At 44.3% G+C, this 13,239-nt stretch overlaps 1 long non-coding RNA gene across 1 annotated transcript in view; it reads left to right on the plus strand.

Annotated features, from left to right (window-relative positions):
- The first annotated feature begins 1,231 nt into the window (after nucleotides 1-1,231).
- The window catches only part of LOC132020875 (uncharacterized), a 47,596-nt gene continuing 35,588 nt past the window's right edge, over nucleotides 1,232-13,239 (plus strand). Inside the window, exon 1 of the long non-coding RNA XR_009405127.1 lies at nucleotides 1,232-1,306. This is a non-coding gene — a long non-coding RNA (uncharacterized LOC132020875). The remainder of the gene's footprint in view (nucleotides 1,307-13,239) is intronic.

Below are 13,239 nucleotides of genomic sequence, written 5' to 3' on the forward strand. Positions count from 1 at the left end.
CTTTCATTATGAACATTATACTTGTAATAGGAAATTTGGAAAATCAGAAGAGAAGAGGGTAGAAAGCAAAGTTGCTCTTAGGTCTCCCTGCACCCAGGGTCACGTTTCAATTCTAGTCCTTTTTCTATATGTAGTTATTTAGATCATTCATTTGCTTATTTGTTTTCCATAGTTGTGATGACATTATGCATTTTTTAAAAGATTTTATTTATTTATTTGACAGACAGAGATCACAAGTAGGCAGAGAGGCAGGCAGAGAGAGGGGGAAGCAGGCTCCTTGCTGAGCAGAGAGCCTGATGTGGGGCTCGATCCCAGGACCCTGAGATCATGACCTGAGCCAAGGGCAGAGGCTTTAGTCCCACTGAGCCACCCAGGGGCCCCCATTATGCATTTCTGATATCCGTCCTCTGTTGGCAGTGTGCTGGGCAGTGATATAGTACAGAGGTGAAGAGTAACGACTCCTGAACCGGCTGCCTGGTTTCGAATCCCGACATCTGCCCTTTCCTAACTGTGTGACGTCAGCCTCCTGGTGCCTCAGTTTCCATAGCTATAAAGTGGTAGCGATCATAGTCACAATTTCACTGGCCCGTTACCAGGAGTAAGGGAGTTAACACACGGAAAGCCCTCGGCATCTGGCAGATGGCGATTCTTACGTGTGTGAGGTCCTCTACTCAGTTATTATAAACACGTGTGGGATAGCTGAGGCTTTTCCCTCGCATGGAATGTAGGGAAATTCATGAAGAATGGTGATGTCAGTAGCATTTGTAGGAAGGCAGAAGGAGTGGTTTGGAAGATGACAGGGAATATGTGTGGCTCTGAATGTATCAAGCTGTCATCACAGGCAGAGAGAAGAGTCGAAATACACTCAGGGGCTTGGAGAGACATACAGGAGCCCAGAGAGGATTGGAAGACCTCTTCCCGGAGGTGACAATTAATAGTATAAGAAACAGTGAGATCACTAAGGGGCGGGGGGGGGGGGGGAACGGTGAGGACAGAACTTTGGAGAAGGTGCACATGTAAAGAATGAGAGGAGGAAGTAGAGGGGGAACAGTTAACACAGGAAATGAGAGGGAAACAAGGAAGAAGGAAGGTCTTGTAAAAGGTGATTTTCACAGCGGCTAAATCTTCCTTGACGTGGCTGAGCTGTATCTTGGGGCAGCATCGTGGAGGGGTGGCCTTCCAGAGTTCTCCAGGGCCATTCCTCCAACACCCTTGCCCTCTTTCGGGGTGGAGCGTGGGAAGGGGGCTGTGAGCACAGACGTCTGCCAGGCTCTCTTTCTTCTCTCCTGACTCTACTTGCAGACCGGTAAGTCCTACTCTCCTGTCTGTGACTCTAGTTCCCCGTAACCCTGAGACACCTGCAGTTGGCAAGGGCTTTCCCCACACACTGTTTCTTATACTTCGAAGAGTTGGTCTTTCAGAGCCTGCCTGGGTAAAGGCCACCTTCCTGCGGCACGGTCATGTTTTGCATGTCAGAAGATGGTTATGCCCCTCCTATGCTACTGTTCCTTTAGTAAGGATCCTCCTCTCCTCCCAGACGGACAGACACCTCAAGACAACTGATGGCCAAGGTCTGTGCCCCCTGCAGGGCAAAAAAGAAAGCATGTTAATTTCACAGCAGGGTTCTGATCTCTATTTTCAAAAGGTAAAATAAGGGCATATATAGAGGCAAAAGAGGGTCTTGGGAGGAGCAAGAGAAAGGCAGAGAAGCAGGGGTGAGGCTTGGAAAAGCGGAGCGATGTTTTGTGTTTTTTTTTTTTAAAGATTTTATTTATTTATTTATTTATTTGACACAGAGAGATCACAAATAGGCAGAGAGGCAGGCAGAGAGAGAGAGGAGGAAGCAGGCTCCCTGCTGAGCAGAGAGCCTGATGCCAGACTCGATCCCAGGACCCTGAGATCATGACCTGAGCCGAAGGCAGCAGCTTAACCCACTGAGCCACCCAGGCGCCCAGAGTGATGGTTTTTGAACGAATATAGCAAAGACTGAAAAGACACTGCACCAAAATTGTGATGCGGAAAGAGTGGCGCAGGTGCAGCAGAGTGGCGGGAGCTGGGGTAAGGTGACCTCAGGCAGGAGTGGGGACAGACTAAGAACATGAACTCCAGAGACACACAGGCTGCTTCACATGTCAGGTCAGCCACTGCTTAGCCCTGAGACCTGAAGGAAGTCCCTTCATCTCTGCAGCTCAGTGTCTACATCCGTTTAAAAAAAAGAAAGAAAGAAAAAAAAAAGAAAGAGAAAGAGAAAAAAAAAGTGATGATATCATTATAGTATCTACCTGACCGGCTTGTTATGTGGATTAATTAAATGTATTGCTATGTCTATGTTTCACTCTTTTCAGCCTAGATCATCAGACTAAAGCATGCCCGATAATCTTAAAACACACACACACACACACACACACACACACACAAAAACAAACAAACAAACAAAAAATAAAAACCCAGCTACAGAGGCAGAGGAAAATCCATCTTGCAACTCATCAGCGATTCAGGAAGCCGAGCGTGCACCAGGGAGGTTCAAGGCCCGCTTTATTTTTCTTCACTCCCCTCATGCCTCGGGAGCTATAATAATGATCCGCCTCCCACCCACTCAAAATGTGTCATCTGAGAACAGGGACTTTCGTGGCTTTTGTTCACGATTAACACAGTGAGTTTACAACTAATTAACAAATTAAAAATACATTAAGCTGTAGGGAAGCTTGTTCAGAATTGAGCCGGAGTTGTGCAAGGGGTGGGGTGGGGCGGGGGGCAGGGGGTCGGGGCTGGGGTGGATGGAGTGGGAGTGGAGATACAGGAAGGGCTGAAGCGGGAGGGGTCCTTGCGGGGAAGCGGGGTGGTTGAAAGAAAAGAGGAAGCAGGGGGTAGGAGTTCAGCCTGCAGAGATGTGAGCGACATTCTCAAATGTTCATGGGAAGATTTTTATGGGACCCAGGCCAGGGAAATACATTCCTACTGGGTTTATTCCTGTTTTGCATCTCTTCTAGTGTCAATTTAAAAAATTTTTTTTTGGAAATTACATTTGCCTAGATTGAAGTATTGTTTATAATGGTCTCATTTATTTAATCTGCCCGTGGTTTCTCTTGTATTTTTTCTTATTAATTTTTCTTCTTTCTTTTGTGTTTTTCTTGGTGGAAATTTCAGGATTCATCTATTTTAGGGGGCTCGTTTTCTTATTAAAGGAGCCCCATTTGAATGTGTTAATTTGAGTGATGTCCTGGTTTCTAATATGTTCATTCATAAATCAGATTACTTTCTTCCTTCTGATATCTTTGGGATTTTCTTTTCTTTTCTTCTCTTCTAAAGTCTTGAGTGTTTAATAACTTAAAAACAAACTAAGGATGCCTGGCTGCCTCAGTTGTTGAGCGACTGCCTTCAGCTCAGGTCATGATCTCAGGGTCCTGGGATGGGGTCCTGCACTGGGCTCTCTGCTCAGCGGGGAGCCCGCTTCTCCCTCTGCCTGCCTCTCCCCCTGCTTGTGCTCATGCTCTCTCTCGCTGGCAAATAAATAAATAATAAAACCTTTAAAAAATTATTTAAAAAAGCCAAAATAAAGTGTGGTGCCTAAAGCTGGCCATTGCAGTATCTGCCCTAGAGTGGGGGGCGGGGAAGGAAGGTGGGAGGGGCGTTGCGGGGAGGCAGGGCCGGTCTCTGCTGATTGCATCACAGATGCCTGAAGTTTAAAATGGCTCTTACCCCTCAACTACAATTATTCCCTTTGCAAAGCTCATTTGCCTTGAAATTACCACTTTTCCTAATTTTAAAGACAGCTTGGCTTTATCTTTTCCGCCTCCTTTCTGTAATCACAGCCAAGTGCCGTGCCCAGCGCTGGGATCCGGGCCGGGTTGCGGTTGCCCCGCAGCTGTCCCACACGCAGAATAATCTATTGAGATAAAAAGCAGAGACTCTAGAATTAAATTCACATCACAGTCGTGCTGCCGCCTCACTGTGGGACCCTCTCAGGTTATCTGACCCAAGCCGCGGTCTCTTCACCTGTTCAGTGGGGGCGATGAGAGTACCTGTGTCAAAAAGCACTTACCAGTGGTCATGTTGCAGCTTTATCAAAAGAGTGTTCGCTCTTCTCATGTGTTACACCTGTCCAAGGGCTTCCGTGTATAGGTTTCATTTTATTTTTTAAAAATTGTGTAAGAACCTAGATGTCCATCAACAGATGAATGGATCAAGAAGATGTGGTATATATACACAATGGAATACTATGCAGCCATCAAAAGAAATGAAATCTTGCCATTTGCGACAACATGGATGGAACTAGAGCGTATCATGCTTAGTGAAATAAGTCAAGCAGAGAAAGACAACTATCATATGATCTCCCTGATATGAGGAAGTGGTGATGCAACATGGGGGCTTAAGTGGGTAGGAGAAGAATAAATGAAACAAGATGGGATTGGGAGGGAGACAAACCATAAGTGACTCTTAATCTCACAAAACAAACTGAGGGTTGCCGGGGGGGAGGGGGTTGGGAGAAGGGGGTAGGATTATGGACATTGGGGAGGGTATGTGCTTTGGTGAGTGCTGTGAAGTGTGTAAACCTGGTGATTCACAGACCTGTACCCCCGGGGATAAAAATATATGTTTATAAAAAAAAAATTGTGTTTGTTTGAGAGCCTGAAGAAACAGGCACAGAGGGACAGAGGAAGAGGGAGGCTCCCTGCTGAGGGGAGAAGCTGACATGAGGCTCAATCCCAGGATCCCGGGACCCCGGGACCAGGACCAGGACTGGAGCTGAAGGCAGATGCTTAACTGACTGAGCCACCCAGGCATCCTGTCCTAATGGACAGGTTTTTAATGTCATCCACACACCAAGCCACAGTGCAGGAGGACAGCTGTGATTCTTAGTTCACAATGAGGAAAACAAGGCACAAACAAAGGGCGATTTTGGTGGTTAACAGCTAAAGCCTGGACTTTGAGATTTCTAGTCATGCGCTCTCTCCAGAGGCTAAGTTGGCTTTTAGCAAAAACTGGGAAGTAACGGCTTGTTGCTTACAGGTCACAAACACCCCCTCCTCGTATTTTTAGATCATTTTCCCACAGTCTTCCTTCTCCTGCTGAAATCTCTACAGATTAAGCTTACCCTGTCATATCTCCCAGCGGCCATTTATCTCTTACCAGTGAAGTCTTAAAAACTCAGAAAGCCTTCCAGGGGTGAAGAATGAGTCTCTGAAGGAAGTTTGAAGACCAGGAACCGTCTAGGGCAAGGGGATTTCTCAGTGATGGGACTGCCTTATTATATCTTGTGGTGGATGGAATTACGCCCCTGCAACTCTGTCCATGTCCTAATTCCTGGAAACTGCCACGTCGCTTAGCATGGCCAAGGAATTTTGCAGAAGTGGTTAAATTTAGGATCTCGAGATGGGGCGATTATCCTGGATTATCCATGCAGACCCGATGTATTCACAAGTGTCCTATGAGAGGACACTCTGACAGAGTCAGAGGAGGGGAGGTGACAGTGGAGGCAGGGGTGACGGGGGGGAGGAAGAGAGAAAGAAAAATTTGAAGACGCTATGCTCCTGCCTCTGAAGATAGAGTCACAAAGCGAGGAATGCAGGTGGCCTCTAGATGCTGGAAAAGACAAGGAAAAGAGCTCTCCGCTGCGGCCTCCAGAGGGAAGGGGACTCTGCTGACACCTTGAGTTGAGGACCTCCGACCTCCAGAACTGTCATACATTTATGTTGTTTCCAGCCACGACGGGTGTGGTAATTTGTGACAGCAGCAACAGAAACTGAGGAGCAGCTCCTCCTCCGTCTGTGGTCAAGCAAACCCATCTTTCCCCGGAGTCAGCCATTTCCAGCATAGACCAAGGACGTCCAAGAAACATGGCCATGTACTAGCCGCACAATGAGCTCTCAGGTCGAATTTGCTAAAACTTCAAACACAAAACCAATGTCTTGTGAAATTATCTGATCATGAGGGGAGGTGTTAGGGTCCAGGCAAGAAACTCTTGATTCTGGGCCACTGAGTGTTGCTGCACAGGTTGGGCCCAGCTCCAGGAGGACCTGACTGAGGAGGCAAGGTCTGCCAATGCATGCACGCCAGTGTGAAGTGGCATTTTCCAAGAGGAAGAGACACATTTTCCTAATTGGCCCAAAGGTGCCAGATGGATTAGCAGCAGTCCTATACTTCTCCTGATTCTACCACGGACCAGTGAGGTGAACTCACATAAGTCACTCAGGGCTGTCTAAGTGTGTTACTGATAATCCTTTGGGATAGAAGCTAAAAATTAATTAGGTAATTAGCCCTTTTGTGTTCAGTTCCTTTACTGAAAGGGAGAGGTCTGATGAGGTGAACTCACCCTCACTAACTCCACTCCAGCCCTGCTTGCCTTCTTGCCTGGAGCACATGCAGACTTCCTGTTGCATACGCTTCTTGCCTTAAGCATATAACTGCTGCCTCAGGGCCTTTGCACAGTTTCCTTTACCCAGCACATGCCTCCCTTCCTTATTTCATTTAGGGCTCTCCTGGAAAGGCATTTATTCAGAGTCCTTCCTTCATTGGTCATTCTATTTAATAGCATCACCCTTACACATTTTTACCTTACTCCACTTAATTTTATTCATATTATTTCTCTCCACCAAACACTGCCTTGTTTATTTGTTTACTGTGTGTTTCCTCCACTAGACCAAAGGCCCATAAACAGGAGAACATTGTTTTGATGGCTGTTACACCCTCAGCCATCTGACTAAGCACGTAGTAGGTGTTCAATAAATACTTGTTGAATGAATGAACTTTTTTCCTCATGTAAACTTGCCTTCTGCAATAGGACACTGGTGTTTCATAGGGATTTCTTCTTTCTTTCTTCCTTTCTTTCTTTTGCATGTAATTTTACTCCTTGGCCCTGCACAGAGGTGAAGGTGACCCATGCGTTGCTTCAGGATCTGTTCTGGTCCCCTTCTTACTGGTGTCACCATCTTCCAGGACTTAATGAGACATATAACAAAATGAAAATTGCTCGCAATTGATCCATGTAACATGGCTACTTCCTGACCTGTTCATCTTCGTCTACAAAACTACAAATTCGTCAGATTATACTCATGCTTACCAATGAAAAATGTTTGTGTTTTATAATGATCATTTGAAAAGTAATCATTTGAAAAGTAATCATTTTTATTTCAAGACCCCAAGTCCCACTGTGGAAGAGAGGCCTCCTGGTTTGTTGGCCTCCTGGCCTCCTGTCCTTGGCTGAGCCAAGATTTTTCCTTTGTGTGCCCTATTCCTCTCCAAACCCTTCATTACCATTCCCCGACCCTTTGAACTAGGTCTGGGTATCTCTTCAGGTGGGCAGGAAGCAGAAGCTCACTATTCCTCTTCTTTTCCAAAGAAGATAATGTCATTGTGCCTGCAGATTTGGGTATTTTCATTAAATATGTGCCTGAGGGGCTCCTGAGTGCCTCAGTGGGTTAAAGCCTCTGCCTTCAGCTCAGGTCATGATCCCAGGGTCCTGGGGTCAAGTCCCACATTAGGCTCCCTGCTTAGCAGGGAGCCTGCTTTTCCCTCTGCCTGCCACTCCCGCTGCTTGTGCTCTCTCTCAAATAAATAAATAAAATCTTAAAAAAAGAAAAAAAAAAAGAACTCCCACTTGGTGGGAACTCTAGAGAGGAATTTCTACCCTTGGGCCTCTCTCTGTCTGTCTTGTCTGTCGGTCGCTGCTTGTAGGGCAGAAGTCTCAGTGATGACCAGGTGCCTGGGCTCACATCTGTCCACTTGGTAGATGCCCCTGGTACCATGTCCCTGGGAGGTGTGGCTTTGCCCAGGAGGTTTGCCACGTGTGTAATATGGGCCAGTAATGGATATCTGTCCCAGAATCACCGCTCTTCTCTCTAATGTTTTCAGTGCAGGTTCTGAAACACTGGCCAGCCACAGGAAGACGTTTCAAATACAGATTTGTATCTGAAATACCCTGAGTGAATATTAAGCTTTTCACTGTGAATTCCTCTGTCAGTGATGGGTAGATAAATTTGGAGGGAACTTCAAGTCTAGCTTATATCTAACTTGTAACAGTGGCATTCCTTCTTTTTGGTCATGCAAAGGGCTTCGTCCCCAAACAGCTGAGATCCACATCAGTCTGAATTGTCTCGTGTGAAGCAAAAGTGCGATTTTGTTATCTGAACCAAGCAACTTGACCTCACTGTGGAAAGCGCGTTAATTCCAAGTGGAAAATAATCAGTTCAGAAAAGGATGGGTGGGATTCTGTTTTCCTCTTTTTCCTGTGAATTAGAGGAAAATGATTTTTGGCTGAAAGACTGTTTGGCAAGAAGTTTGCTCTCCAAAGGAAAACCCCTGTGGAGAGCAGATAGGTTACGGCAGCCCCAAAAGCCAGGAGGCCATGTGTCTATATGCATTTGGCTTATACTTTTGAAACTGGCAGTGGTCTCAGCTGCTGACGTCACAAGAGGGTTTCCAATTAGGCTCAGCTCTTCCAGGAGAATGTTCTGGTGATGTTCTCTGTGAGAACCCACCGCCCATTAGGGACTCTCTGCAATTTCCAGATATCCCTCTGCTTCCTTCTCTCATTCCTCTCTTTTCCTGCTCTACCTAGTTTGAGGTTAATGTTGTGGCTGGGCAAGAAGAGGCAGAGAGGGAAGTAAAGGAAACTGCTAAGAATTTCTATTTATTTATTTATTTGTAAACTTTTAAATTTTTATTATTTTTTTTAATTTTTAGAGAGCAAGAGAGGAACGTGCGTGTGAGCCATAGGGAGAGGAGTGGCAGGAGGGGGTAATGGGAGGGGAGGGGAGGGGCAGAGGGAGAGAGAGAGAGAGAATCTGAAGCAGGCGCCACAGCCAGCGTGGAACCCGGCACAGGGCTCCATCTCCGGACCCTGAGATCATGACCTGAGCCAAAACCCAGGTTGGAGGCTTAACCCGCTGAGTCACCCAGGAGCCCTGATTTTCTAGCTTTTTAAACAGTGTTCATGAAAGGGAAACTCGATAAGCCCCAGATCACGTGTCCCCATCTGTAAAGGTAAAAGCAAATCATGTGTAAACCTCTCCACGCAGACAGCCGGGTTTCCAGTTTCCTTCCTACGTTGTTTGCATCCTACTTTCTTCTTCTTCTCCATTTTTTCTCAACCTTTTTCGTTTGATTCCTCCACCAACTTCTTGCTTATCTTTTTTCTTCCTTATTCTCCTTCCTTAGTTTCTCCTTTAACTTCTTCTTCCATAATTTCTCTCCCCCACAGCAGGCATTAGGGGAGAGAAAGTTCTGGATTTTGTGTCCCATAACCTGAGACTGAAACACACTGAGAAGTCTGCAGGGTTCATTAGTTCAGCAACAGGGTCTTCCTAAACCTTTACAGAGACCCACGGGAAGGCTTAGGATAAAACCCCTTTTAATGTCCCTATATTTGCCTCCTGCATTGGGATTTTTTTTTTAACTGCACTGTTAAAATATTTATTAAAAACATGGTTTAAGCATTTTCAGCTTGCAAATATTTCAGTATTATTTATAAATCAAGGCTGAGTTACATGAGAGGTTCATACTTGCAAGTAGATTTAGGTTTTGTTTCAACTTTCAGGGTTTTTTTTTATTCGTTTCATTTAAGCTTTTCAAAATAATTAGTGTAAGAAATCATCACAGCAATCTTCGTATTAGGAAAGGTTTCTTAATTATAATCATTCAGTTGGCTACTTGTTCATTTTTTGTTTTATTATTCAATGATGTCAGTAGTTAAAAGACAGCATATTTTCTTTTCTTTTTAAAGATTTTATTTATTTATTTGACAGTGAAAGAGACAGCAAGAGAGGGAACACAAGCAGGAGGAGTGGGAGAGGGAGAAGCAGGCTTCCCACTGAGCAGGGAGCCTGATGCGGGGCTTGATCCCAGGACCCTGAGATCATGACCTGAGCTGAAGGCAGATTCTTAACGGCTGACTGAGCCACCCAGGTGCCCCTATTTTACTCTTCTTTTGGACTATTTTATGAATCATGTTGCAGGACCCTCTCACATGGGCTCTGGGACAGCCCCCTCTTTTGCCCACAGAAAACTGGTCCTGAGTATGGAGTTCCCCCATTTTCCATGATAGCCTCTGGGTAGCCTACTACCCACGCCTTATTTACAGACCTCCAGATTGCTGCCTTGATGGCGTGCTGGTTCATGTCATGTGTCAACTTGGCCGCATTAAGGGATGCCCAGACAGTGGACGAGCAATATTTCTGGATGTGTCTGTGAGGGCTCTTCCAGAAGAGATTAACATTGGGACGGATGAGCTGACTAAAGCCCGTGGCCCTTCCCAGTGTGGGTGGGCATTAGCTAATCCCCTAAGGGGAACAAAAAGGTAAAAGAAGGATGAATTTGCTTTCTCTGTTGACGTCAGGACCTCATCTTTGCCTCCCCTCAGACATGGCTGCTGCCTGGTTCTCAGGCCTTCAGACTCAGACTGACCTACAGCACCTGCTTCTCAGACACAGATGGTGGGACTTCTTGGCCTCTATAATTACATGAGCCAATTCCTATCACAAATCTCTCCATATACATGATATATAATTTAATTTTTCCTATATCTATGTTATATCATCTATCTATTTATGTATCTATGTCCTCTTGGTTCTGGTCCTCTGGAGAACGCTAACTAATAGAGATGGAGGTCGCCACTATTCCTCACTTACCCAAGGGACCTAGGATGGGCGCCATCAGTGTGGGACCCTGTGTGACTCCTTGGGTGGTTGGTGAGTCCTGGAACCCATCAGCATTCTATTGGTCCAAGTCAGCGCTCCTAATTGTCCCTGGTGTAGTTGTCCTTTTGCCTGCAGTAAAGAGTCTGATACCTGCGTCATCGTCACAGGAATGTCCGTGGACTAATAAAAATACAAAAATCAGATAATATACAATGTCGTCTTCCAAAGATAATACCCACATAAAGTATTCTTTGAAATTAGCTGCTATTTACACAGCACGATGCCGGCAATAAATCCTTAGACTCATGGCTGGACTCATCTTTGTCCTCTCAGACCTCACACGTATAAGCAATATGACAGGACCTTCACGAAATTTGAATGAACGCATGGAATCAAATAAATAGATTCGGACAACATTCTAGAGTTCAGGAGCACAAGAGGAGGGGGAAAGAGAGGAAAAGAGTACAGGCCAGAACAGTAACATTTCAGCATCAAAATTATTTATACTGATTAAGGACATTGTTTACTACATATGAACAAAATGATCAGGTCAAACAAATCATCAGCGTACAAGCTTTCACTTAGAATATTACACAAGGGGTGCCCAGGTGGCTCAGTCGTCAACGTCTGCCTTCAGCTCAGGTCATGATCTCAGGGTCCTGGGATCCAGCCCCGCATCAGTCCCCTTGCTCAGCAGGAAGCCTGCTTCTCCCTCTCCCACTGCCCCTGCTCGTGTTCCCTCTCTCGCTGTCTCTCTCTGTCAATTAAACAAATAAAATCTTAAAAAAAAATTACACTAATTGCAAAAATAGAGTTCAATAACAGACTTCTTTCTTAGATGGATTAAATGACATGATATTAACAAGTGCTCTGGCTATTTTTTAAAATTTTTAAAATTTTTAAATTAACATATAATGTATTATTAACCCCAGGGGTATAGGTCTGTGAATCACCAGGTTTACACACTTCATAGCACACACCTTCCCCAATGTCCATAACCCAACCACCCTCTCCTCCCTCCCCCCCTCCCCGCAGCAACCCTTAGCTGGTTTTGTGAGATTAAGGATCTCTTATGGTTTGTCTCCTTCCTGATACCATCTTGTCTGGCTATTTTTTTTACACCTTAATTATAGTTGCAATTGATATATGATAAATAATATTATGATAAATAATAATAAATAATAAATAATAAAATAAATAAGCAAATAATAAATAAAATAAATAAAAATAAAGAATAAAGAATATTATGATAAATAATATTCATATATTCTAGAGTATACAATTTGATACCTTTTCACATATATATACATGCTTACATGAGTGATGTCATCACCACAGTCAAGATAATGAATATATCCACCACCCTTCAAAGTTTTCTCACCTTCTCTTAAGGTTTCTCCTTCCTGCCCCTGTCCATTCACTCCCCAGGCAACCACCGATCTGCTTTTTAGTCATTACAGATTAATTTGCATTCCCTAGAATTTTTTGTAAGTAGAATCCTACAGTATGTACTCTTCCTTTGTCTGATTTCTTTCATTCAGTATCATTATTTTAGGATTCATCCTGGCTGTTGTGTGTACCCATAGTTCATTCCTTTTAAATGCTGGACAATGTCCCATTGCATAGATAACCGCGATATATCCATTCACCTATTGATGGACCTTTGAGTTGTTTCCAATTTAAGGCTATTACCAGTCAAGCCAGAAATCGACAATTTGTATGTGATGTTTTCCAAAGCAGTGGTACTGTTTTGCATTCTCCCTAGCAGCATGTGTGAGTTCCACATACTCCACATCTGCTCCAGCACTTGGTACGACCTGGATCTTGAATTTCAACCCTTCGTGTAAGCAGGCAGTCGTATCGCATTGTGGTTTTAATTTCCATTTTACCAGTGACTTGGGATTTGAATGTCTTCTGTGTGTTTGTTTGCCATTCATATATTTCCTTTGGTGAAGTGTCTGTTCAACTCTTCTGCCTATTTTAAAAACTGTAATGTTGGGGAGCCTGGGTGGCTCAGTGGGTTAAAGCCTCTGCCTTCGGCTTAGGTCATGATCCCAGGGTCCTGGGATCAAGCCCCGCATTGGGCTCTCTGCTCAGCAGGGAGCCTGCTTCCTCCTCTCTCTCTCTTTCTGCCTGCCTCTCTGCCTACTTGTGATGTCTGTCAAATAAATAAATAAAATCTTAAAATAAACCCCTGTAATGTTTACTTTCTTTTTATTGAGTTTTGAGAGTTCCTTATATTTTCTGGATATGAGACCTTTATCAGATACATGGTTTGCAAATGTTTTCTTCCAGTTTGGGGTTTGTCTTTATATTACTATTACAATGGCTTTCAAAGAACAGAAGTTCCTAATTTCTATGCAGTCCAATTTATTAATTTTTTCTTTTATGGATTTTATCTAAGAAAACATTGTCTAGCCCAAGGTCATGAACATTTTCTTCTAGAAGGTTTTTATTGTTGTTGTTGAAAATCCATTGACCCTGTATGTGCGGCTTTATTTCTAGAATTTCTATTTGGTTCTATTGATCTGTTTGTCAGATTGTGGTCTGTTTTTATTCTTTTATTCTTGAGTTAATTGGATTTTATTTTTTACTTTGACAAGAA

The sequence above is a fragment of the Mustela nigripes genome, chromosome 6 (assembly GCF_022355385.1).
Source record: "Mustela nigripes isolate SB6536 chromosome 6, MUSNIG.SB6536, whole genome shotgun sequence".
Lineage (NCBI taxonomy): Eukaryota > Metazoa > Chordata > Mammalia > Carnivora > Mustelidae > Mustela > Mustela nigripes.